The sequence below is a fragment of the Hemitrygon akajei genome, chromosome 30 (assembly GCF_048418815.1).
Source record: "Hemitrygon akajei chromosome 30, sHemAka1.3, whole genome shotgun sequence".
Classification (NCBI taxonomy): domain Eukaryota; kingdom Metazoa; phylum Chordata; class Chondrichthyes; order Myliobatiformes; family Dasyatidae; genus Hemitrygon; species Hemitrygon akajei.
Genome location: NC_133153.1, coordinates 36,023,809 through 36,051,678, shown reverse-complemented (window position 1 = coordinate 36,051,678; position 27,870 = coordinate 36,023,809). Strand labels below are relative to the sequence as shown.

General features: G+C 38.8%; 1 protein-coding gene and 1 long non-coding RNA gene across 5 annotated transcripts in view; one reads left to right on the top strand and one right to left on the bottom strand.

Moving 5' to 3' along the window:
- Positions 1 to 91: 91 nt before the first annotated feature.
- On the bottom strand, positions 92 to 27,870 carry LOC140718621 (uncharacterized). Of its 3 annotated transcripts, XR_012096750.1 has the most exons (3): positions 27,791 to 27,866; positions 2,033 to 2,105; positions 92 to 350 (listed from the first exon to the last, which is right to left on the bottom strand). It is a non-coding gene; the product is annotated as an uncharacterized lncRNA (long non-coding RNA). The 3 variants fall into 3 exon arrangements; XR_012096748.1 differs by lacking the exons at positions 92 to 350; positions 2,033 to 2,105 and adding an exon at positions 22,964 to 26,461 and having other exon boundaries at positions 27,791 to 27,870; XR_012096749.1 differs by lacking the exons at positions 92 to 350; positions 2,033 to 2,105 and adding an exon at positions 22,964 to 26,461 and having other exon boundaries at positions 27,740 to 27,827.
- The window catches only part of glceb (glucuronic acid epimerase b), a 70,826-nt gene continuing 70,448 nt past the window's right edge, over positions 27,493 to 27,870 (top strand). The window contains exon 1 of one of the 2 annotated variants that reach the window (XM_073032610.1): positions 27,493 to 27,750. The gene's annotated coding sequence lies outside the window, so the exon portion shown is untranslated. The remainder of the gene's footprint in view (positions 27,751 to 27,870) is intronic. The other variant, XM_073032608.1, reaches the window with a different exon arrangement.

Sequence of the window (27,870 nt, the reverse complement as noted above, 5' to 3'; positions counted from 1 at the left end):
TTCACTCACCTCAACACTGAACTGATTACACAATCTATGGACTTACTTTCAAGGACTCTACAACTCATGTTCTCAGTATCAATTTATTTATTGATTTATTTATTTATTATTTGCTTGTTTTTGTACTCATTTGCACAGTTTGTCTTCATTTACACTTTGTTTGCTTGCCAGTCTTCATGTGTGTGTTTTTTGTTGATTCTATTGTATTTCTTTGTTCCACTGCGAACACTTGTATGAAAATAATTCTCAGGATAGTACGTGGTGATATATACATACTTCGAACTTTAGACTTTACTCTCTTCCCAGATGACAATTTTCCATTCGTGTGATGGACCTGGGGCCGCCAGCACCTGAGGAAATATACAGTAAATCAGTATTAACAATGGCTCCTGGACAGCTGGGATATTAAATGGAAATAAAAGATACAAAATCATTGATGCTGTAGATCATTTTGGTTCCTACACCTGAGACTGGGACTCAAACAAATCCAAACCCCGTTAAAATTATCATCAACCTCAGCGCTTTTTTTGAGATTATTTTTGTGTGGATTTTTTGATTTGTGCTATTTTACATCAAAAGCATAATTCTGTTTAAATCATGACAAAGAGATGGTCTCAGTGGGGGGGGGAGAGATGTGAGGGAAAGGGGACCTCTTGAACCCAATAAGATGAGGGAACTGAATTACATTTGGTAGACATCGTCATTAAACAGGGATGCTTCAGCAATATTGGCATTTCACTGTGTGCGTGTTAATCCAAAGGCATAGGACATAATGCCTTAGGACATTATTGTCAGCCGGTTTCCAGGATGATAACAGTGCTGTCCATGATTTACATTTAAATGATTTTTTAAAATATTGCATTTAAGCAAAAAATATAATTTAAAAGAAAGCAAAGGATAGAAAATGTCATGAGATTGAAGTGAATAATTACTTTTGAATTTGACCTTTTCAATAAAATTTCCTCTGCTCTGCAGCAAAATGAGTTTCAATCATCATCTTGGAATAAAGCCCTGTTGTTATTTCGTAATTTCTCAGACTTTGTGGTGTCAAATGAGGGATTGTTGCATGCATTAAATCAGAGGCCACTAAGGATTGGATTAAAGGTCAAAAGGGATGATGTAGTGAAGCAAATTGGTGAGCTGATGGGATGAGAATGAACAAAGATGGGTCTAAAGGAGACCTAAATGGCAATGACACAATCGCTGTACACAGTAATTATGTTATGAAAGTGTGATTCAATTATGCATCCATAAAGCTGTAAAGAAGACTCAACCATCTCTTCACCTGAACCCGAACCTCTCCCATCCAGTTCTTCCTCTCACTCCTGATCTTCATCCACACCCAAGCCTTTCTCCAATTCCTATCCCAAATCCTCTCTCTAACTCTGCTCCAATTCTTTCTCTAATCCCCCACCAATTCTCTACCTCACAATCTTCAACCTACTTCCTTCCCCATTTCCCTCTCATAATTTTGTATCCCTCTGTCAGGTCACACCTCCGCCTTCACTTCAGAGAAAAGCAGACCAACCTATCTAATCTCTCATAAAAGAAGTCCTCCAATCCGGGCATCATCCTGGTGAATCTCCTCTGTGCTCTCTCCAATGCAACCACATTCTTCCTACAGTGCAGGAACCAGAACTCCATACAATACTCCAAGTGCAGTCTAAATGGTGCTTTGTATTGTAGGAACATAACATCCCAGTTTTTCATATACCCTGCTCTGACCTTTGAAGGCAAGATTCTTTGTCATTGTATCTACCTATGTTGCCAATTTCAGGAAATTATGAAACTAAACTCCAAGGTCTCTCTGTTCATTAACATTCCTTAATGCCTTACCATTAACTATGTATGTGCTACCTCTATTTGAATTCTCAAAATGCATAACCTTACACATATCAGAATTAAATTCCACCTGCCCAACATCCCATCTGATCTACATTCTGGTCTGGCCTTAAAGAACCTTTCTTGCTATCCATAACACCATCAAGCTTCCTGACACCCACAAATTTATTAATCAATCTCCTCCACTTACGTGCAAGTGTTAATACACTGTATGTTCCAACAAGAAAGATCCCAGCACTGATCCCTATGGTACATCACTGTTCCTAGATTTTCAATCAGAAAAAAAAACATCATTTCAGCATCATCCTCTGCATCTCATCACCAAAACAATGTTGGATTTGATTAACAACTCTTCTTGTATCCCACACCTTAACCTATAATGTTCAGCCTATGATGTGTGACTGTGTCAAATGCCCTTCTATAGTCCATACAGACAAAATCCACCATCCTGCCTTCATCAATCAATTTAGCTAGCTACTCAAAAATCTTAATCTAATTTTCTTTTACAACTATGTATAATTGGAAGGTTAATCTGACTACTGATGCCAAGCAGACTATCTCTGAAGGGCATTGATAATGGATGGGGTGGCTCGTCTTGTAAAGACACTGGCCAGAAGAAGGCAATGGCAAACCACTTCTGTAGAAAAATTTGCCAAGAACAATCATGGTCAAATGACACGGCACATAATGATTAAGGACCACTAGCTTGTAGTTACCTATTGTCATACTAAATTTTATATGGAATAGTATATCACAGCTGTGGAACAGGAAGAATTTTTTTTTCAGAACCAGGCTTATTGAAACTGACATGTTGTTTTGCAGCAGCAGTATAGTGCAAGACATTAAAAATTACTCTAAGTTATAATAAGAAATATATAAAACATAAATAAATAGTGCAAAAAGAGCAAAGTAGTGAGGTAGCGTTCATGGGTGCATGGACCTCAGAAAACTGCTGGGGGAGAGGAAGAAGCTGTTCCTAAAACACTGAGTGTGTGTCTTCAGACTCCTATATCTCCCCTCTGATGGCATCATGTCCTGGATGGTGGTGGCCCTTAATGATAGATGCTGCTTTTCTGAGGTATCACCTTTGGAAGATGTCCTTGATGGTGGAGAGACTGGTGCCCATGATGAAGCTGACTGAGTTTACAACCTTCTGCAGCTTTTTCTGATCTTGTGCAGTAGCCCTTCCATATCAGACGGTGATGCAACCAGTTAGAATGTTCTCCTAATTAATTTCTGATTAATTTGTATTATAAATCACTTAATTCAGAAGCTGCTCCCACACTTTCACTGAAATCCATCACCCTTGCTTCTTCAAAATACATTTGAGCATCCATTTAGCATTTCGATTGTGTGAATCAATTAATTTATGAGAATCATGATAGATGCTGGAAACACATAGTGAAGTCAGCATTAATTAAAGGACAAGGATAAGAAAATAATTGTAAGTTTGAATTTCACAGTATCTTATTACAAAATTATTCAAATAACTTCAGTTAAAATGTGCATTATGCTCCATCTTCATGAACATTTTGAATAATCAGGGCGGCATAGTAGCAGTTAGCACAATGTTTTACAGCACCTGCTGTAAGATTGAGGTCCGATTCTCACCACTGTCTGTAAGAAGTTTCTGCAGTCTACCCATGACCATGTGGATTTCCTCCAGGTGCTCCAGTTTCCCCCCCATTCCACCTATGTACATTTAGGGTTAGTGAGCTGTGGGCATGCTATGTGGGAGCCAGAAGTGCGTTGACACTTGTGGGCTGCTCCCACCAGACCTTCGCTGATTTGATTTGACGCAAGTGATGCATTTCACTGTATGCTTCGAATTTCATGTAACAAATGAAGCTAATCCTTAATTTCATATTGCACTTCAGTGCTGTACAACTCAGTTACTTTAGCAATCTTTTTGGCTTTCTTGTTCAAACTCTTAGGTAGTATTATTTATAGATATGCCCTGAATAGTATGCAAAGAAGCTACATAGACACTTGCCAAGACAACCTTTTCCATGGTTGGAAGGTCATTACAACTTCAACTAGAGAGAAGAAAAGCCACTAGTGTTTCATCTCACAGCACATATCGAATGCTCACTGGCTCATTATACATTATCGTCATATGTAGCATATGTAGCAGTAGCAAATGGACTCACTACAGTAGGTCTACAGCGGAGACAATCTCATTGGCTCTCTGTTTGGTCTTGGATCACCTGGATGATAGCAAAACATATGTTAGACTGCTGTTAGCTATTACAGCCCAGCATTCAACAAAATTATACCCTCAGTTCAAATCAATAAGCTCCAAAACCTGGGCCACTCCCTCTGCAACTGGATCCTTGACTTCCTCACCGGGACACCACAGTCAGTGCAGATCAGAAATAACATCTCTTCCTCGCCAACAATCAATACTGACACACCTCAAGGATGAGTGCTTAGGCCACTGCTCCACTCGCTACACCCACAATGTGTGGCTAGAAACAGCTCAATTGCCATCTATAAATTTGCCGATGACACAAATATTGTTGGCAGAATTTCAGATGGTGACAAGGAGGCATACAGGAGCAAGATAGGTCAGCTGATTGAGTGGTGTTGCAACAACAACCTTGCACTCAATATCAGTAAGGTCAAGGAATTGACCATGGACTTCTGGAATGGGAAGTCAAGGGAAGCCACACCAGTCCTCATTGAGGAAATGGAAGGGGAAAGGGTCAGCAGTTTCAAGATCCTGGGTGTCAACATCTCTGAAGATCTATCCAGCGTCCAACAAATTGATGCATTTACAAAGAAGGCATGGCAGCGGCTATATTTCATTAGGAGTTTGAGGAGACTTGGTATGTCACCAAAGACTCCTGCAAGTTTCTACTAATGTGCCGTGAACAGCATACTCACTGGTTGCGTCACCATCTGCTATAGAAGGACCACCACACAGGGTCGGAAAAAGCTGCAGAAAATTGTAAACTCAACCAGCTCCACTATGGGCACTGACCTTCTCAACGTCAAGGATACCTTCAAAATATGAAGCCTCAAGGAGACAGCATCTATCGTTACCCCAGGAGGTGCCCTCTTTTCATTGCTACCATTAAGGAGGAGATGCAGGAGCCTAAAGACACACACTCAACATTTCAGGAACAGCTTGTTCGCTTCCACCATTAGATTTCTGAATGGACAATGAACCATGAAATACTACATGACTATTTTTTTTGCTTTCTTTTTGCACTAATTAATTTATATTTTTGATATATAGTGTATATTTCTTATTGTAATTTTAAGTGTTATTCCTATTATATATTGCAATGTACTACTGCCACAAAATAGCAAATTTCACAACATATGCCAATGATATTAAACTGGATTTTAATTCTGATCTTCCATGTGCCCTGCTGCTACTCATCAAGATTACCTTGACAACACCTCTCAATCTTTTGTCCTATACCATCAAGAAGGATTAGAATCAGAACCAGGTTTAATATTATCGGCATATGTCATGAAATTTGTTAACTTTACAGCAGCAGTACAATACATAGAGAAAAAAATGAATTACAGTATATATAAATAGTTAAATTAAGATAAGTAGTGTAAGAACAGAAATAAAAAAGTAGTGAGGTAGTGTTCATGGGTTCAATGTCCATTTAGAGATTGGATGGCCAAGAGGAAGAAACATAGAAAATAGGTGCAGGAGTAGGCCATTCGGCCCTTTGAGCCTGCATTGCCATTCAGTATGATCGTGGCTGATCATTCAACTCAGAACCCTGTACCTGCTTTCTCTCCATACCCACTGATCCCTTTAGCCACAAGGGCCATATCTAATTTAGAAGCTGTTGCTGAATTGCTGAGTGTGTGCCTTCTGGCTTCTGTACCTCCTTCCTGATGGTGACATTGAGAATAGGGCATGTCCTGGGTGATGGAGGTCCTTAACGATGGATGCCACCTTTCTGAGGTAGCACTCCTCGAAGATGGCTTGGATTCTCTGGAGTCTAGTACCCTTGATGGAGCTGACAAATTTTACAACTCTCTGCAGCTTACTTCAATCCTGTGCAGTAGAACCCCCCTCCCCCCACTCCACCCCATATCAGTTGGTGATGCAGCCCAGCAGAATACTCTCCACTGTGCATATATAGAAGTGTTTGAGTGTTTTAGGTGACAAACCAAATCTCCTCAAACTCCTAATGACAGATAGCCACCGCCTTGCCTTCTTTATAGCTGCATCGTATATTGGAACCAGGATAGGTCCTCAGAAATATTGACACCCATGAACTTGAAATTGCTCACTCCCTCCACTTCTGAACTCTCTATGAGGATTGGTTTGTGTTTCCTTGTCCTACCAGTTGTGAAGTCCACAATCAGTTCTTTGGTCTTATTGACATTGAGTGCAAGGTTGTTGCTGCGACATCACTCAGTTAGCTGGTATACCTCACTCCTGTATGCCCTCTGGTCTTTGGGTTCATCAGATGTGTGGTGAGGGGAAACTTGCTACATGGGCAACAGCTTGCTCTCCATATCGTAGTGCCCAGGCTTCCGTATCTAGGCAGCTAGGATGCAACATCCATGGTTGAACCTTACCGACGGAGGTCTCATGTGAGCAGGATTTAATTCAGCTGTTCCTCCACCATGTCTAATGGTCACCCCGGCTCACACAATCTAAGCCCACACTTGAAGAATGACTGAGGTGAGGAGTTTGAAGACTGCTGGGGTGGGTTCTAGACCATTATTCAGATTAGGACATGGAAAATAAATGGGAAAATATGCATAGCTTTACATAAATATATTTCTGCTGAATATATTGTGATGCAGAATTATATTAAAATTCACTGGTATAATCTCATTTACTTTTCAAAGATGCATCATTTTTTATGATAATTATGAGAGGAAGATTTATAGACAACATCAAATGCTTTCTGTGGTGTAAGTAGATGAGGTACATAATAGGAATCTTATGAAACTCATAAAACAGAAGATTTTGTGAAATCATGGTTCTATTATTTTAATTTGCAAATCAAATAATTAAAAAACAATTAAGACTGATTTAAACTGATCTAGAAATGAAATTCTATCTTAAGCATTTTCTCATATTTCCTTGTAATTGTAAATTGGTTTATTATTGTCATATGTGCCAGGATATGGTGAACTGCTTTGCTTGACATGCCATTCATACAAATTATTTCATTACAATATTGCATTGAGGCATTATGTGGGGAAACAATAACAGAATGGAAAATAAAATGCTGCCATTGTAGAGAAAGTGCAGTGCAGGCAGACAACAAGATGGAAGGCCATTTCAAGGTATATTGTGAGATCAAGATTCCATCTTATTGTACTAAGAGATCGTTCAATAGTCCTGTGAGAGTGAGATAGAAGTTGTCCTTGAGTCTGGTGGTACATGCCTTCAAGCTTTTATATATTCTGCCTGATGGGAGGGGGAAGAAAAGAGACCATCTTGGGTAGGTGGGATCATTAGGTTGGCTGCTTTACCAGGGTACAGAGAAGTGTGGACAGAGTCCATGGAGGGCTGGCAAATTTCTGTGATGTGCTGAGTTATGTCCTGCAAAAACAAAATTGTTATAGGAACAGCATTGAACAATCCTTCTTCATCTGAGTGCAATGATATTCCTTAGTCTGCACCCAGGACTTGCATGACTGACAGTAGTGAAAACAAAAGAGAGGAAGCTACTAACACGATGAAGGAAGCCCTGAACACTGCCAGAAATGGAGGAACTTCATCGCTGCCCTAAACAGCAGCAACATAATGGGCAGTAAGTAAGTAATTTCATTCTATTATAGGTATCTGACTGATACTCAACAATAAACTCATAGACTGATTCCCAAGCTAATTTTGCATTAATGCCGTGGGGAGGCTTGGCAGTGTCATCATGGAATTAAATATAAATAATTATTTTTGATGGCTCTGGGCTTGTACTCACTGAAGTTTAGAAAAATAGGGGGAGGAATCTCATTGAAACTGTTGAATATTGAAAGGCCTAGACAGAGCGGATGTGGAGAGTATGTTTTCAATAGTGGGGGAGTCCAAGGCCAGAGGGCACCAGACTCAGAAGGACATCCCTTTAGAACAGAGTCAAGGAGGAATTTCTTTAGCCAGAGTGTGATTAATCTTTGAAATTCATTGCCACAGATGACTATGGAGGCCAAGTCATTGGGTATACTTAAAGTGGAAGTTGATAGATTCTTGATTAGTCTGGCCATCAAAAGGGCCAGTGAGAAGACAAGAAAGTGGTAATGAGGGGGATTATAAATCGGCCATGATGGAATAGCACTGCGGACTCGCTGGGCTGAACAGATTAATTCTGCCTAAGATTCATGATCTAAGACAATGGTAAAATTAGGCATCTTCAAGGCAGTGATGAATGGTGTACTTGGAGGTCGGATATGTGACTCACTGAGTGGAGAGGCAAGTGGAGGTAGGGAGATCAGCCTCACACAGCAACGCATCATTGCTAGAATTACCTTGCGCCTAAATGAAGGCATGCACATTAACTATTGGAGCTAAGATCCAAATACTGCACCTCCTACGCATTTACAGTATTCTCTTTAAGGGCCATATTTAGGCTAGGATTAAATTGGGTATTGCTGGGCAGTACATTTGAAGGGCCAGAAGGGCCTATTCATAAGTAAAAGTTTCTGATGTGATATGAACTGCACCAGCACACCAATGATTACGTATGCAAAAAGCAGGGTGTAAGGATGTCTATGCAACATAAACAACATTATCCAAATAACTTTGAGCATAATCTTCAATACAACCCATGTGATTAATAATTTGATTAATCACATACTGCGCCACAAAGTTGCAAAATCAATACAAAAACAAAGTTCACCCACATTGAAATCCAAAGTTATGCACTTAGAAGAATATCGTTCTGGACTATAATCTTTGATGGCAAGATCTACTTATTGCCCATCCCTAATTCTCTTATGTAAATTGTGAAAGTAGTCAGGATTTCAGGAAATTGTTCTCAGAGCAGTGAGAATGGCACCACTCTGTCCTGATATAGCATGGACTGAATCATAGGTTGATACTGTAGTATCCAAAGTCTTGTCGAGAATGATGGTGGCCAGGGGTTTCCCAACCTTTTTTTATTGCCATGGACCCATACCATTAACTGAGGGGTCCATGGACCCCAGGTTGGGAACCCATGATGGTGGCAATATAACCAGGTAAGAGGGATTCTGTTGGTCTGTCTTCTTGAATCTTGTATTCCTTCTGGTGAAAGTATGTTCACACTACCAGGATTTTAGACTCAGTGTCAACAAGGCATCTCTAACGTAATGTCAAGGTTGTATGTGACTTGAAGGGGGAATTTTACATGCTGGTAATCCTATGCACCTGGTACATTTTAGTGCTGGAGATCACACATAGGGAAGGTGCTGTGAATATAGCCAGGATGAACAATTACAGTAAATGTCAATAGACGTTATAGCCTGGTGCACCAGTGATCATCTGGTAGAGCACATGAGCTGAAATATTAATTTCACTAGATGGAGTGACACTGGATAACAACACTGTGGTAGTGACTTCATCAGATTACTCACAATTGATGGCTTTTTGTTATACATTCACTTATGTGTTCTACTATAGCTTGGTCAGCGATGGGAAAGCAAAATTCTATGAACACTCTCCCAGAGCTTTCTTAGTGCAGCCAATGGCATTGAGTAACATAATGTTGTGCCATTTTCAAGAATATTGCAAATATTTATACTCCTATAGTTGAAGTGTATTGTTTTTTATATTCATTTTGGTGAAGATGTAATGCTACGGCAAGAGTCTCAGGAAGCTTGGAGCATACTCTAGAATTTTAGAGCCAGTCAAAGGCAGGACCCTCAGTAAACAAATTTGCAAGTCTTCCATGTAAGACTATAAGACATTGGAGCAGAATTAGGCTATTTGGCCCATGGAATCTGTCTACCAATCCATCATGGCTGATTTATTATCCCTCTCAACCCCCTTCTCCCAGTAACCTTTGATGCTCTTATCTATCAAAAACTTATCAACCTCTGCTGTAAGTATACTCACTGACTTGGCCTCCACAGCTGTCTGTGATAATGAGTTCTACAGATTCACCACCCTCTGGCTAAAGAAATTCATCCTCATCTCTGTTCTAAATGTACGTCCTTATATTCTTAGGCTGTGCCCTCTGGTCTTAAAATCTCCCATTATATGAAAAATCCTCACCACATTCATTCTATCTAAGCCTTTCGATATTTCAAAGGTTTCATAAAGATCCTCCCAAGTTCTTCTAAACTCCAGCGAGTTTAGACCCAGAGCCATCAAATGTTCCTCATGAACCTCCTCTAAACCCTCTCCAATGCCAGCACACCTGTTAGTAATTGTGGCTGTACCATTCTCATGTCTTGAGAGCAAATGCCACCAATACCTTTTAAAGTCAACATGAAAGCATCTGATGAGAAATTTTAAAGCTGATTGCTGCAAAGACTTCTGCCTTCACAGGGTCCTGTTTGAGTGCAACCAACAATATTAGTGTTGACTTGAGATCTCTGTGTTGCAATTCACTGTTGATTTTTAACATTTTTATCATTTTTCCTACAATTATTTAGAATGCAAATACTTACATTATTCAGATACAAGGTGGGTTTGATTTCTGTCTCCCCACCTAACACTCCCCCACCGAACACTCCCCAGTCCCTTTTATTTCTTTGAAGATTGTGAATTTTACAACTGCCTTAATTGTATTAAGGTCTCCGGTGCCAACAGTATGAAATTAAGTAGGAAATGACAAGCACTAAAACGACAGATTCAATTTTCACTGTAATAGTGGGCCTTGTTGATTCATAACTCTTCAAATTAATCAATCAATTTTTCATGCTGCATTTTAACTTTTAAATGGTCCAGTCAGCTGTCCTAAATCTCACTGATCTGACAGTTGGATCAGAAGAGCAAGTCGACGATTAAACAGATAAATCTGAAGACGCATCAATAGGTTATGCATATAACTTTTTAATTCTCCAAGATAGACTAAATTAATGTAAGTGAAACAAAGTAGAATTAACACTCATGCTATTAAGCACAGGGTTATTTTTTGTTTGCTTCATTTTCCTGTTAGTATTTTATTTTCTATAAACTTATTTTCTGCCTGTTTGTAAGGGTAGGATATCATTCTGTGGGTCTCAACAAAAAGCGAACATGAATGGATACAGAAATTGACCAATTGGCCTTTTAAGATTAAAAGGACTAGAGTGGCAGCCATTTCATAACTGTCTTCAAAAAATGACTAGCTCAATTGTAACAACATTCATTAGAAAGACGAGCATTCATGGAATATGATTCAACATTTCCCTTTTCTTTGTCTAGTCCCATTTGTTTTAACTATTTTTTTAAATCTTCGGTGACCAACTCACTTTTAAAAGTATAGGATAGATTGGGTATTAAATGCTTCCAGGATTTGTTTGTTGGAGGAAGTCTTCTTTCGTTTGAGCAAATGTCAGCTAAAAATAGTTTACCCAAAACTCATTTTTTTTCATTATTTACAAATTAGAGACTTTCTGCGTTCTCAACTATATACATTTCCTGTAAGTTCCGATAAGGACTTATTAGATGTAATTTTTAATTTGAAACCTTCTTATAATGGTTCAATATCCAATATTTATGGTATGTTGTGAGGAATGAGAAACGTTCCTATAGACAAAATTAAAAATCTTTGGGAACAAGACTTACAGACTTCAATTTCTAAGGAAACTTGGAATGAAATTTTTAAATTGGTTAACACTTCATCATTATCTGCCCGTCATTCCCTTTTACAATTTAAAGTGGTTCATAGGGCTCACATGTCTAAAGGTAAGCTGTCTCGTTTTTATTTGGATTTCTGTGATGGATGTAATAATGGAGTAGCCTCATTAATTCACATGTTTTGGACATGTCCAAGCCTTGAAAGATACTGGAAGGAAGTATTCAAAACTTTCTCGGTACTTTTCAAGGTAAATTTTAAGCCTAACCCTTTGACCGCATTATTTGGTATTGTTGGAGGAAAGGACTTTATTTAGGAAACACCTTATTTGCATATGTTGGCTTTTACTTCTCTTATAGCTAGGAGTGCGCTCTTGCTTAAATGGAAGGATGCTGTTCCACCTATTCATGCTCAATGATTATGGGATGTTATGTTCTCTAAATTTAGAGAAGATCCGATGTTCGGTTTTTGAATCTAGTCAAAACTTTTATACATTGTGGGGACCATTTTTGAGTTATTTTCAAAACCTTTGATTTGTTGTAAAAGTACAGATGGTGGCTAATAATATATTTTATCATATGATAAGGGTTTTTTTCCCTTTTTTCTTGCTTTTCCTAATGGCTCTGACTTTGGTAGTTGGTTTAGATTTTTTTTCTGTATAACAAAATTATTATATTCCAATATTACGATTTTATTTAATTTTTATGAACACAGGGTTTTGTGATTGTAACTGTATTTTTAATACAATGTATTTGGTACTATTTTATTTTTTTGACTTATACTATATATCTTCTTGTACTCTGTATTCCTTTATGCAGAAACTAATAAAAATATTGAAAGAGAACATTTGCTATTTCCCTAACTTTGACACAGTTTTACTGAGAACTTATTAAAAGGTTAAAAATTGTTTAATATTAGTAAGTCTTATATCCACCATTTGTATGTATAAAGATGGGCCTGAATCAAGCTGAATGCACATCTGACATAGAATTAAAGATCTTATTAGGAAAGACAATAATTAGACTCCTTGATCAAGCAAGGACAGAAACAATTGGTGTGATAACTCTCAGTCTGTCTTCTGATCTTAAAAGTCATTTTGGCATAAACTGAATGAAGAGGTAAAACCATGAGAAATATTACTTGAGCTCTTCAGTTCTGACAACCTGATCTGCAAAGTGAAGGTAACACAGTCTGATTTAAGCTTGTTAGGATAATTTAGCCCCCTGTGGTCAGGCAACATGGGACAGAGATGGCACTGAAGCATTGTAGCTTTAATTCTCCGATTCCAACATACTGCATGTGGGGTTTCTTAATGGGAGAATAGATATAGGGCGCCATGATAGCGTGGCGGTTAGAGCAATGCTATTACAGAGTGGGCAGTCGGAGTTCAGAGTTCAATCCTGGCATCCTCTGTAAGGAGTCTCTGAACACCCTCCTCATGGAATGTATGGATTTTCTCCAGATCCTCCAGTTTCCTCCCACAGTCCGAAGATGTACTAGGTACAATTGGCCATTGTAAATTGTCCTGTGATTAGCTTAGCATTAAATCAGGGATGTTGGGGGTTGCTGGGAGATGTGACTCGAATGGCTAGAAAGGGCTATATGTCCAAATTTTTAAAATCTAGTATTTCTTTATGTTTTTACAGTTGAAAGTAATTGGTTTGGGGTTTTGAAATTGAGATTTCTGAATATTATTGCCTCAGTTGGTAGAATAAGCCCATTTAGAATGTTAGAACCCATTACTATCAATTAATGGAGATATTGATTCAAACCTAATTCACAGCCGTTGAATGTTTATTTAATCCACCTAATGAACTAGATCACAAAGTCAAAAAGCAGGATTGAGTGTAACCATTATTACTTCTGTTACTTTGAAGGATCAAGATTAGTCATATGTGACATGAAAAACATAGTGCAATCAAATTCATTAGAACATTAGGATTAAAAAAATGAGAATAGCATTAAGCCAGATAAATCTGTCCCTTACTGATGAATCAAAATAATATTCCACTGATTGATTAGGCGGGCCAAGCTTTCCATTAATCCTAAGGGCCTTGGAAGTACACTCTGCAATATACAATGCCTCTATATGAAAGCCCAGGCTCCAATCTAATGCATGAAGATATTCAAATTTAACAGATTATTTCCTCTATAAAAATAACAAAGGGAACCACAAATGTATTATATTTATGCACTATTATACGATTTCAGAATCATAACAAATTATTAATCTAAGTGAAGCAGTTGGGAGCATGTGCAGTGAAGGTACAATGCTTTGATCAAAATAAGGGAAATATCAGAATAGACGCCTGTTTATTTACTAAAGTATAGATCTAAACAGTGGCTGAAATGGTGAGAGGGAGCTGTTTGGCAAATTCTTGTCTTATAAATTGTACACTTGTTGAAGTCTAAAAGATGAAAGAAATCAAAGTTTAAAGTAAATTTATTATCAAAGGACATATATGTCTCCATACTACCCCGAGATCCACTTATTTGCAGGCATTCACAATAGAACAATATAGTAGAATCAATGAAAAATATTTTCAATTCAAATAAAAGCATAACTTGTTCTAACTTTAGTTTGAACACACTGTTGTGTAGTCATATTGTGGAAGACAGTACACCCCATCTCTATGAAAAATGCGGTATTTACCAACCAAAAGTCTCCTCTGTCCTTATTATAAGTATGAGAACGGGTCTTTCATTACCACCACTAATTTACAATAATCCAGAACCAATGTTATAAATTTCCTCTGAGACATTTGCTTCATATACCTTAATGCTGACTCATACAGTGTTGGTATCTTGGATTCAGTGCTAATATCAGCATTGCAACACCGGAAATACTCAAAATTTAGCACAGATTCAAATTGAAGTACAAAGTATAAATATCTCAGATCTAGGTGCAACTTTGTTCCTGTTTGTGCATGATGCTTAAAGTTCACAGGTTTGTAGCCTCGTGTTTAAGGAAACATTTTTTAAATCTTTTGCCATAATGGTTCAGCTGATGAAGATATTTGACAGTAAAGATGCAGCAGCAGAAAGTTGATAGGCTCAATTCTTAGCTTGTGGTGAATTATATTATCCTGTTGTGCAGTGGTTACTTTATAACAAACCAAAACTGCTGAGAGATTAAGCCAGGTGATAGCTACTGGATGTCGTGCTTTGAAATAAAGAAGTTCCAAATTCGAAAAAGGTACCTTCAATCCCTTATATGAAACCAGCAAAGACGAACGATCTTACAATGATGAAAACCTCACAAAATTAAATTAGCGATATAACGTTCAAATTAGAGAAGTAACAAAGTTCGCGGTCAAACTAGCGTATTGAAGCAAGGTTCGCGATCTAGTTAGCATTCCAATAACATCCCAATTACCATAACTAAGTGGTTAAACTAAATTAGCGTACTTATAGCAGTCAACAAAAAATGACATTCTCTGTGGCTTATGCCTCTTAACTAGACCAACTAAACAACTAACGGAACAAGAATACGTAACTATGCTCATTTGCTTCTACCACACCCCAACCCATCTGACAGAAAATAAATACATGCCTCCTATATGTTGGGTAACATTTGGGAGACCTCTCACTTCGGGGGTAACAACCAGCCAAACTTGTTTTTACTTACTGTTCAGCTGGAAACATGTGAGACCAGGTAGACTCATTATCTTCCAAAAAAAAAGAATTGTGTAAATATCCGTACCTTTACAAACACTGACCTTATTTAAAATATATCAGTGCACTGACCTTGAAAGGAGAGTAACTGAATCGCCAGTGCTAGAATCTAATCTCCAGTGCTAGAAATTATGGTGCAGAAAGTGGTGTGTGTTTTCCCAGTGGGCAGTTTCAGAGATCTGAGAGCTAGGACCAAGATGTGGAGGTAGCTTTATCCACGGATTGTACATATATTCAATAGAGGAAAGTAGAGCGATACAAGGCTTGTCTGAAAAAAACTTGATTCGGAACCTTAGTTACCGGTAATTTTTCTGGTCTCTTGGAGAGATTTGCCTACAATCCATCACAGGAAAAGCCTTCCCCACTGTGGAGCACATCTAGAAGGAGCACTGCCAACAAAACAGCAACCATCGTCAAGGACTCCCACCATTCAGGCCTTGCTCTCTTCTCGCTGCTGCCATTGGGAAGGAGGCACAGGAGCCTCAGGTCCCACACCACCAGTATTTGCAGTTTTTCTTCTTGTGCACACTGGTTGCTTGACAGTTTTTGTTTGTGTGTAGTTTTTCATTTATTCTATTGTATTTTTTTTGTTCTACATTTAATGCCTGCAAGAAAATGAATCTCAGGGTAGTATATGGTGACATATAGGTACCTTGCTTAACCAAGGACTCTATCGTCTTTCCTAAAAAGATCTTTAGTTCAATGTCAGATGTGGAACCAGCTTGATTCAGTCCCATCTTTATACATACAAATGATGACATAAAGGTGTTGACTATGACCCTCTTAACTCATCAGATATCTAGAGATTGAATCTCTGATCTTCACAATTTGCTTGGCTCCATCTGAATCAAATGAGCTTTTTAAGACAAATGTTGGCAGAACCTCACATTAAAATAATAATGAAAGTTTGCAACAATGAAATTGCTAAGTAATTGAAAATATCAAGCACAAACAATAATAAAATTACACTTTGCATTCGTGCAGTTTTATATATTTTTATTGAAGTAACAGAGTTTAGATTACCCAAGCTTAAACAATGAGCCTATTGGTCCCTTTTAAGGAAATTCCCATTCTTTTGGAGTTAATATTAAAATCACGTAGAACATTATTCAGTGACCATGCAGTTGAGAAAATTATTACTAAGTGAGAATTATAGAGAGTTCAGTTTCATAAGTGCGTCCTAGATACCTGAAATATTGGATTGTTCAGCCATAGTCGGTGGCGCAGAAATAATTTGCTGGATTTATAATGAGCACCTTAAGTGACAGGAAGGAATTGCATGTCCCTTTCAGCATCTCCCAAAATGTTTTAGTGTTAATTAAGTGCTCCTTTTGAAGTGCATTCACCATAGTGGTATAGAGAAGATGAACTGTTGAATTCATATAGCAGGCAAATTCAAATGACTCCTACATGCCTGCTGTAAGTGCTGGGGATTGTATATAAATGCTTAATATTGTGCAAGTGAAGAGTATAGACTCTGCAATCTACTCAGGATTAGAAAAATGTTAATAAATATGAAACCACAATTGAATCCTGCACTTTAAATGTCAAAAGATTACTTACCTGAATTCAGTAATTTTAATTATTGACATAATTTGTTGCTTTGGTTGTCATTTCTTGACTACCTTAGTTAAAACATTAATTTCATGAAGAATAAATTCTGCCTTGTCAAAAATATCACACTTTGGACAAAGTAGTACACCAAGGCCATATTGGACAGTCAATTGGTCAGATTTGAAGACTATAAGACAATACTTGCCAAAGTAAGTTTATTATATAAATGCATATATTTCAGTATATAGTACCTTGAGATTTATTTTCTTGCAGGCCTTTACAGTAAAATTAAATACAATAGAATCTATGAAAAACTTTACATAAAGACTGATAAGCAAGCAATATGAAAAATAAGACAAATTGTGCAAATTAAAAAAATATAAATAATAGTAAAAACACAAGTTGTTGAGTCCTGGAAAGTGAGTCTATAGGTTGTGCAATCAGTTCAGAGTTGAGGTGAGTGAAATTATCCATGCTGGTTTAGGAAACTAATGGCTGTAGGGTAATAATTGTTCTTGAACCTGGTGGTGTGGGACCCAAGATTACTGTACATCCTGCATTATGGTAGGATGAGAAGAGGGCATGGCTTGGATGTTGGGGGTCCTTGATGATGGATACTCCTTTCTTGTGGCTGTGCTCCTTGTAAACATGCTCAATGGTGGGGAGGGTTTTGCCTGTGATGGGCTGAGCTGTATCCACCACTTTCTGTAGACTTTCCATTCTTGGGCACTGATGTTTCAATACCAGGCCATGATGCAACCACTTAGGATACTCTCCACTGTGCATCTTCCATATATTAGCTCCTCAAAGTTTTAGGTGACATGCTGAATCTACGCAAGATTTTAAGAAAGTTTCTTGTGGAATAAGGTTTCCCACACGGTTAATACTTGTCATTCATTACCACCAAGCTGGCTTGTATTTATTCGAACTTGCACAAATGTAATTTAGTACATCTTATAACATTAAAAGAATGATATAAATAAAAATTGTTGGAAAATACAATTCTAAAAGAAGCATTCGTATTTTTATGGGAGAGGATTGTTACATCTTTAACAAAGGAGGTGTAAGGTGCTCCTTCCCTCTGCTAGCTTGCAGAGAGAAGGAACAAGGATCATGGGCAGGGTCACGTGAAGCTATGGGGACAGGTGGTGGATGGTCATATGAGCAACTGGTGCATTTCTCGAGTCCCGGTTATGCAACCACTGATGCCAGGCAGACAATCTCTGAAGAGTTTTGATAATGGCTGGGATCACCTGTCTTGTAAAGACGTTACCCAGAAGAAGGCAATGGCAAAAGACTTCTTTAGAAAAAATTGCCAAGAATAATCCTGGTCATGGAAAAACCATGATCACCCATGTCATATGACACGGAACATAAGTGGTTGCCCCACTATAGGAAGGATGTTGAGGCTTTAGAGAGGGTGCAGAAGAGGTTCACCAGGATGCTGCCTGGTTTAGAGGGCATGTGCTATCATGAGAGGCTGGACAAACTTGGGCTGTTTTCTCTGGAGTGGCAATCTGATAGAGGTTTATAAGATTATGAGGCCGTAGATAGAGTAGATCAGGAGTATCTTTTCCCCAGGGTAGAAATGTCAAATACCAGATGGCATGCATTGAAGCTGAGAGGTGTTAGGTTCAAAGAGAATGTGAGGGTAAGTTTTTTACTCAGAGTAGTGGATGCCTGGAATGCGCTGCCTAGCATGGTGGTAGAGGCAAGTACGTACATTAGAGGCTTTTAGGGGACGTTTAAATCGGCACATTAATATGGAGGGATATGGACAGTGTAAGTAGGATTAGTTTTTAAGGGTATTTTGATTTACATTTTAGCTGGTTTGGCACAACATTGTGGCCAAAGGGCCTGTTCCTGTGCCGTACTGTTCCATGTTCTATGTACTTTTTAACGTAGTTAAAAAAGCTCAAAGTATTTCATGGGGGTGTTATTAAGCAAATTTGAAATCAATTCATGCTATGACAATTTGGGTAAAAAGTCAGGTGTTAAGAGCATTAATTTGGAGGGTACAAAAGATGGGCAGGCCTTTGAGAGAAATTTCTGAGTGTAGGATCAAGCCATCTGCAGGCATGGCTGTTAGGAGTGAGGAAGCATGCTGAAGGACAGGTAACTGATTTGACCTTTGGTTTCCATTCAACAAATTGCAATTGTGGCAACAGACTGCAGATATATAAATGCAAAAGGGCAATAAATTTTCATGCTTTTTTTTGTTTGCTAGTTTTTAAGAGAAATTCTCTTGGTAAATGATGGTTCTTCTACTAGCATATATCTCAAAAACACAGGAGATTCTGCAGATGCAGTAAGATGTACAGTAGATGAAGGGTCTCAGCCCAACATGTCAACTATTTATTTATGCTTCATTGATGTTGCTTGTCCTGTTGAGTTCCTCCACCGTTTTGTGTGTGTCACTTTATTCCTCAAAATGTGAAGATTTCCAGTTCTATTCAATTGTATTGTTTTTCTGGCAATTATTAATTCTCAGATTTCATTGCACCAGAATATAGTGCAATTCAAGTAACGAAAATACAAAAGACTGTATGTGTATGTTCAAAACAGAGCATTATGTCTACATTAATTGAAATGATATCAGAGATGGGAAATGGAATAAGTTTCAATTTAAGTACCCAGCGTTAGCATGAAGTACTTGAAGTTCAAGTACATCTTCAGTTCCATAGCTCTGCTAAGCACATGCTGTTATAGTAAATGATGCTTTCCATTTTCCCATATATTCTGTCTTGGAAAATGAGAAAGCCAATTAGCTGGGAACCAGCAAATGGTGCATTTACCTATGTTAAGAATTGGGCTGAAGCTTGCTACAAAAAGTCTTGGTGCACATAAAATTAAGTAGAGGTAATATATATGCATGACAAAATGATTTCCAATTTTTTGCTTTCACAATCTTGCCCTTTGCAATGGTAGAAATACTAAAGTAAATTTTGCAATAATACTTCATCTGTTAGCTGTTGCATTCTGATGCAAAAGAGGGAACAACTGGTAAGAGGCAGGTATGTCCAGAGTGACTGCTTTGATCTGGATCGTTTCAAATTATTTGTATAGGTGCCCATACAAAATGCTAGAAGAACTCAGCAAGTCAGAAAGAAACTATAGAGAGGAATAAGCAGTTGACCTTTTGAGCCGATTCTTCTAGCCCAGAACACTGACTGCTTATTCCTCTCCATAGATGTTGCCTCACTTGCCCAGTTCCTCCAGCATTTTGTGAATGTTGCTCAAGATTTCCAGAATCTGTAGAAACTCTTGTGTTTATAAGTATAATGATCCTGTCAATTGTTCTGTTCCTGTTAGACTTGAACCGTGAAGACCATGTTTGAGAATTAGAAGGTAAATCACTCATCACATTGCTCTGGTCCTACAGGAATAATAAAGATATGGGTAATCAGTGGTGGACTATTTAGAATCTGCTTGCTTCAAGCAATGTTTGATCCATTATACCCCTTCCATTTGATTTATAAGTTTCTATGAGAATAGTTTGAAAACATTCAACATTTCAAAGAAGTTTGTAAATCATCTTTTCACTTGATCCTTTGCTGTTCCATTGCTCATTGAGGTATCATCAGACGAGTTCAGAGTATATATTTCCACTTCAAACAACCATCAATGATTTGATAAATTTCACTTTCCTAATCTGCAAACCACAGTATCATACGTATACTGTTTGCATGTCTGAAAATAATGCTGATGTTTTGTCTTCAAAGTTCTTCTGAATGATCTGTACTCATCACTGAAGATGTCTCAGAAGTAACAAGATCAAAAAGTAACTCATATATTATGGAAAATATACATATTTCCTTCTCAAGGCATTTCCCGCTGCTCAGTGATATTTAGTGACAAACAGCAGAATCTGGTAGAAGAAAATGTAAAGAAATAGGTGTGCAATCCTGAATTTAACCACAAAACTTAATTCAGTTTTGAATGCATTTCCTGCCTGTAATTAGCTAGATTGAGAGGTTGGATGGCTGTTGGACAGAAATGCATGCAATGCCAGTGTGTAGCTAGGAAGACATTAGATCATAAGATGTAGGAGCAGATTTAGGCTATTTGTCTGCTCTGCTGTTTCATCATGGCTGATCCATTTCCCTCTCAGCCCCAATGTCCTGCCTTCTCCCTGTATCCCTTCATGCGCTGACTAATCAAGAATCTATCAACCTCTGCCTTAAGAACAGCCGATGACTCGGCCTCCACAGCCACTGGTGGTAACGAATTCCACAGATCTTAAGATATAGACTGGGGTGGAAGAGGCAAGAGGCACATAGATATGGGCAGCAGTAGGGTGCCAATTGCTCATACTGAGAAGCAGATTCACTTGGATCATCAGACTACTGTATTCTCATCTCTCTTTAGCTGTTGGGTCTCCATTGTTGCCAGAGACCTTTACAGTACCTTGAAAAAGTATTCACCCCCAACAACTATTTTCACATTTCATTGTCTTATTTTCTAAATTTAAAATATTTTGAAGTAGGATATTTTCACAGCTTGAGCAATTTTGCAAGGAGGAATGGGAAAATCTTGCTCCATCACATTGTGCAAATTTAATAGACTACTGGCTGTAATAGCTGCGAGAGGTGGTTCAACTAAGTACTGAGCAAAGGGGAATGAATACTGTTGAACTGCTGACATTTCAGTTTTTGAATTTTTAGCTTTTCATGCTTTACAGTTTTCCGTTTTTTGTGCTCTACTGTGATTGACAAATAAAAATTCTCAGCTAATTTGATCAAAATCCCTGGTGTGATTCTCATTTATGAGAATAAAGGGTTGGGGGCTGAATACTTTTACAAGGCACTGTATATTTAAGACACGTCTAAAATTTGAGCCACTTAACCCAAATAATTAAATTACTCGTTTCCAAAGAGTAAGTTAGTCTTCTCACAAAGCCTCTGTTGTAAATAAGACAATTAAAATTGTCTCCAGGCAATCCTTTCCATACACAAAATGCAGCTCTTATTTTCATGCTTGTAATTTAGATAACTGACACATACTCTGTCCCAAATGGCCAATGTCTCTTGCTGGGGGCTTCCTTTCACCTCACCAAAAATTAATTAGATAAAAAGGTAAAGCTGACAGTATTAAATACTTTATTTTCCTGTAATGAGAAGCCAGGGAGAAGATTGTCTGGTGTATAGAGAGCATAAGGGGCATGAAAAAGAGTATTTGAAGAAACAACTACTATTGCAGCATTAATAAATTGGAAGGATACATGAAAAATTGGAGGTTGCAGCCATCTATGTGCCTATTGGATGTGCTCTTTATTCCCAAGTGAAAGCCACTGCCTAGGTGAATATATAGAGGAAGCTCAGAATGTTTATGAATAACTATGCTTATTTTTTGACATTGAACAATTGCAATTATTCCAAAAGGGTATGATGATTTCTTCCATTGATTAAAATTAAAATGACACTACATTGTGAGCATCAGAGTAAGCATCAACACCTGTCACAGGTGATCAGGGCACACACTTCTAGTTACTGTTTATTTTCCATTTACGTCTTGATAGCACGAGCTGGCTGGAAATATACAAAGTAGTTATTTTAATGCTGATAATGATTTCACTTGAACCTTTTCCTTGCCAATGCTCTATTGTGGTGATTGTTAACTTATATGCTTATGTGAATTTTGTGGACTGTATGACGAGGAGAAAACTGCATTTGTCAAAACTGATTAAGAGTTCATAAAGTTTCTTACCAAGTTTTTAAATATCTATTCTACTATTTCAGGCATCAGTGTAAATTTATTTGAAGCTTGTGGCTTCTAGCTTGCACCATGAGGTTCAGGAAGAGTTATTACCCTTCAACTATCAGGCTCCTAAACTAGCATGGGTATCTTCACTCACCTTAACTCTGAACTGATCACTGAACTAAAGACTCACTTTCAAGGACTTTACAACTCATGTTCTCAGTATTATTTAATTACTTAATTTATTTTTCTTAATTTTTTGCAGTTTGTCTTCTTTTGCACATTGGTTGTTTGTCAGTCTTTGTGTATAGTTCTTCATTGACTTGTGTTATATTTCTTTGTTCTACTGTAAATGCCTTCCAAGAAAGTAAATTTCAAAGTAGTAGATGGTACTTTGATAATAGATTTACTTTGAACTATACATGAGCTCTTTTTGAGAATGGTCACATAAACAGCCAGTGGTAAATGTATGATTCTATCACACAGAAATCAATTGCCTGAGGTACAGCAGTATATTTTTTATTTAATAACTATACGTAAAACCGAAGTAACTAACTTTGGGGGTTTAATTTCCAGAGGATATTTCACTTTTGTACATTAGTAGTATTCTTGTCACCAAGTCAGTGGGTTGTTATTTCATGTCAAACACCAGAAGCTTTAACACATACTCAAGGCTAACACTTCACTGAAATACAGAGAAATCACACTGTGAAATATTGGACGGAGATCCTTCTCTCCTTCAGGTCTAAAAGATTACAAAACATTATCCAAAAGCATAAGTTTTCAAATATCATTAAAAATATACATCCAATAGCTGTTTGTGGGATTTTGCTGGCGTTCTACCTACTTGCAGGGGTGGCATGGTAGGACAGTGGTTAGTACAACACTTTACAGTACCAGTGATCCGGGTTCAGTTCCCGATGCTGCCTGTAAGGAGTTTGTCCATTCTCCCTGTGACTGCGTGGGTTTCCTCTGGGTGCTCCGGTTTCCTACCACAACCTAAAGACAACTGGCTAGTTGATTAATTGGTTATTGTAGATTGTCCTGTGATTAGGCTGGGGTTAAATCGGGGGATGCTGGGCAGTGCGACTCGAATGGCCCCGATGTATCTCAATAAATAAATAAATAAACAGTGACTGCATTTCAGAAGTTATGTATTGTGAGATGAGATAATCTTGAGGCTATGGAATGTGCTAAGCAAATCTTTTTAAGTACTTTATAAAAGTCATCGATCTGAAACATACATGGCACAAAACCAAAACGCTTCTATCTTCCATTCACATTGCCTGTTAATATTTTCATCAAAATATTGGAAAAATGTTTTTTACAGCCTCAGTGTGCGACAAAGCATATTGGAAACAATGAAGTACTTTTTGAAGAGTAAATCGCTGTTGTTACTCAAATGAACACAACTATCAATTTGCACATAAGGTTCACAAAGGGAAAATTAGATGAGGGAATCAATTAATCGCTTTTCTGTTACAGGAGAAATATTAGGTAGGATAATTATCTGTTCTTTGAACAGTGCTGATGAAATCTTCCACTCAAATGATCAGGTTAATGCTTTGTCTTAAGCATAGCATCTCTGTGCCTTTACAATGTTCCTTAATATTGCAAAGGATCTATAAGTTATAAACAAAGTAAAATAATGTTGGAATAAAAAGCAAAATATCATAAAATGCTCAAAATTAGAGTGACATGGTAGCATAGTGGTTAGCTTAACACTGTACCGCATCAGCAATCAGGGTTCAATTCTCCCTGTTGTCTCATGTTCTCCTCATGATTACGTGGGTATGCTCTGGGTGCTCCCATTTCTTCCCGCATTCCAAGGGCGCATGCCTTAGGGTTAGTATGTTGGTGCCGGAAGCATGGCAACACCTAGAGGCTCCAACCAGCAAAATTCTTGGATTGTACTGGTCATTGGCATGAACAACGCACTTCACTGTACATGCAGCAAATAAAGCCAATCTTCATCTTTATTTTAAATAAAAACAGAATGTCAGAATGCACAGAATTCAGAAGTCCTAGTGCAGATTCCTCCACTCACCTTAAACAGATATCCTCTGGTATTGGCCATATACACCCTGGGAATAAGGACATTAATATGTTGGATTTCAGTGGCCTGCCTATGCATATTTGAGCATTTCTTAACTGTTAGCTTTTGCTAATCTCTGCTAAAGCTCTTTGGATTAGAGAGACTTGTCTGTGCAAGGAGAAAGTATGCACTCACTCTAGTTAAGAACACTAAGTACCAACAGAACTTGGCCTGCAGGTTCTTCGGAAAGGAGATGCATATCAAAGAGAGCTGTACACAGGAAAGTTATTGTAAAAAGGGTCTTGGCAGAATTCTCTAAATATTAACTTGCGGGTTGAGTCGCTAGTAAGGAAGGCAAATGCAAGGTCAGCATTCATCTCCAGAGGACTAGAATGGATGTAATGCTGAGATTTAAGTCATTGATCAGAATACATTTGGAATACTCTGAGGAGTTTTGGGCCCCATATCTAAGAGAGGATGTGCTGGCATTGGACACAGTCTAGAGAAGGTTTATAAAAATGATCCCAGGAAAGAAAGGGGTAATGTACCCTGCCCTGTACTCACTGGAGTTTAGAATGAGGGTGGGAGGAAGTCTCACTGACACCTTCCAAATTCTGAAAGGCCTAGGTAGGGTGGACATGGAGAGGACGTTTCTAATAGTTGGAGATTCTAGGATGAGCAGGCATAGCCTCAGAATAGAGATGATGAGGAATTTCTTTAGCCAGAGGGTGGTGAAATTGTGGAATTTATTGTCACAGATAGCTTTGGAGGCCAAGTCATTGGGTATATTTGAAGCTGAAGTTGATAGATTAGATTCAACTTTATTGTCATTGTGCCGAGTACAGATACAAAGCCAATGAAATGCAGTTAGCATCTAACCAGAAATGCAAAGTATAGTGTTATTTACAAAATAACTGTGAATAAAAAGTAAGTGCTACAGCACACAAATATAAAAGTACTGAGGCAGTACAATATGGGTGCAATACTGCTCAGCGCTGTGATGTGAGATTCAGCAGGGTCACAGCCTCAGGAAAGAAGCTCTTCCTGTGCCTGCTGGTGTGGGAGCGGAGGCTCCTGTAGCGCCTACCGGATGGGAGGAGAGTAAAAAGTCCATGGTTAGGGTGAGATGCATCCTTAATAATGCTTTTCGCCCTGCCCAAGCAGCGTTTATGGTAGAATGTTTTCAATGGTGGGCAATTGGGTGCCGATAATCCACCGGCCAGTTTTCACCACACACTGGAGTGCTTTGTGGTCTGATACTGGACAATTGCCATACCACACTGAGATGCAGTTGGTGAGTATGGCTCAATGGTACAGAGGTAAAACTCCGTCAGTATCCTGGGACAGAGGTGAGCTTTCTTGATACTCCGCAGGAAATAAAAGCGCTGTTGCACCATTTTGATCAGGATGGAGGAGTTCAGGGACTGGGTGAGATCCTCAAAAATGTGGACACCAAGGAATTTGAAGCCAGATACACGTTCCATTACAGCTCCGTTGATGGAGATGTGGATGTGAGTGTGGCTCCTAGCATGCCTGAAGTCCACAATGATCTCCTTGGTCTTCTGGGTGTTAAGGGCCAGGTTGTTGTCGGCACACCACGCGGCCAGGTGCTGAACCTCGACCTTGTAGGCCATCTCGTCATCCCCTCTGATCCACCGTGGTGTCGTCTGCGAACTTGATTATGGAGCTGGAACCATGTACAGGAACACAGTCATAGATGAAAAGGGAGTACAGAAGAGGGCTCAGCACACAGCCTTGAGGCACGCCGGTGTTCAGGGTGAGAGTGGAGGAAGAGAGGTTGTCTAACTTAACAGATTGGGGTCTGTTAGTCAGAAAGGATTCTTGATTAGTAAGGGAGAAGGCAAGGTAATGGAAGTGAGAAGAAAAATAATTCGGTTGTGACAGAATGGCAGAAAAGGCTCGATGGATTGAATGGCCTAATTCTCCTCCTTTTGTCTTATGGTATCTGTGGATAAAGTAATTGAGTTAATTTTGATACAAAAGAATTTCATTTCTTAATGATCTATTATTATAACCTAGTTAATACACTGCTGTTCAAGATTGCCTATTCTCATTTCCTGTACAAGTGTAAAGGATCCGGATCCAACTGTTTCATTGTTAAAGTCCATGATGGTAAACGGCCATTTACCAGAAAGAGAAATTGATATTCATGCCAGTAGGTTGGAGGGTACCCAGACCGAATATAGGATGTTGCTCCTCCACCCTGAGGGTGGCCTCATCTTGGCACCTTATTATTAAGCATTAAATATCACTTCTACAATCTTCTAGCTTGGAAACATAATGAAGGGAGTATGGTTACACTAGTTGTGGGTGTCAGTAGACTCATTGTAGATATTGTCCGCCAGGCTAGATCTTGAAATGTAGATAGGTAGTTGGAAGATGGAGCACATGAAGCAAACAGCAGGGTGGAAATTGGCAGCAAAGACAATATGAAAGCAAGAAGCTGTATGTACAGGAGATAGGGGAACAAAGTGAGACGAAAACAGAATGTTCTACATGTACCAAAGCAGGGTTTATAGTTTTACTACCTTTTATTTGGAACTGAACCCAGCCATGCTTGGACCTACGATTGTGAAATGTTTTCTGTACTTCAAATTTCGAAGGAATGTAATGTTTTTTTTTCCATTTCGACATCCAGCAATCATTATTTCCCTTTCTAACTGCTGGCATCTTCTGCACATACTGCAATGGGCAACGTGAAAACGCCACCTGCCTGTCTTCTGGTGCTCCGTGCTGTTACCAGATGCCGCTGTGCCAAGAAACGGTGCGGCTTCCCATTGGCCAACCCGGTTGTCCACTCAGCGACGCCCGTCTTCACCCAATTCCCGGCCCTCAGCCGCGCTGATTGACAGGCTCCGCTTCAGCTCCACCTCCTTTGATGGCTAGCACCGCCCACCTCAGGCAATCCAGCGCGCTTGATTGGCTGGCCTCCCACCTCTCTGCCCCACCTACTTCCCCGCCGTTCCTGTCACTCACACCTGCGCCGCATGACGTCGGCCGTTAGTCAAGTTAGGTTGAATAGCGGCTTGTAGATTAAAAACTAAGAGAAAGCCAGCCGTTGTGTGACTACACCTCGATTTAAGTTGCGGCTTCTCTTCTATATACACCCTTAGAAACTGTGAGCAAGAATAGCTGCTACTATATAAACAGGACTGTTTTATTTTAAATATCTTTCTTTTAAAATACGTCGAGATATATATAAAGGACTCCCCCATCGGATTACCTCCAGTCCAGGTGGGTATGCACGAAGTCCGGTGACTTTTATTACCCTTACCTACTCTTCGTTTGGTTTATCGGTGCCAGGACCGGCCCCACGAACCCCGCGCCGCAACCGTTGGCTTCGCTGCGTCCCCG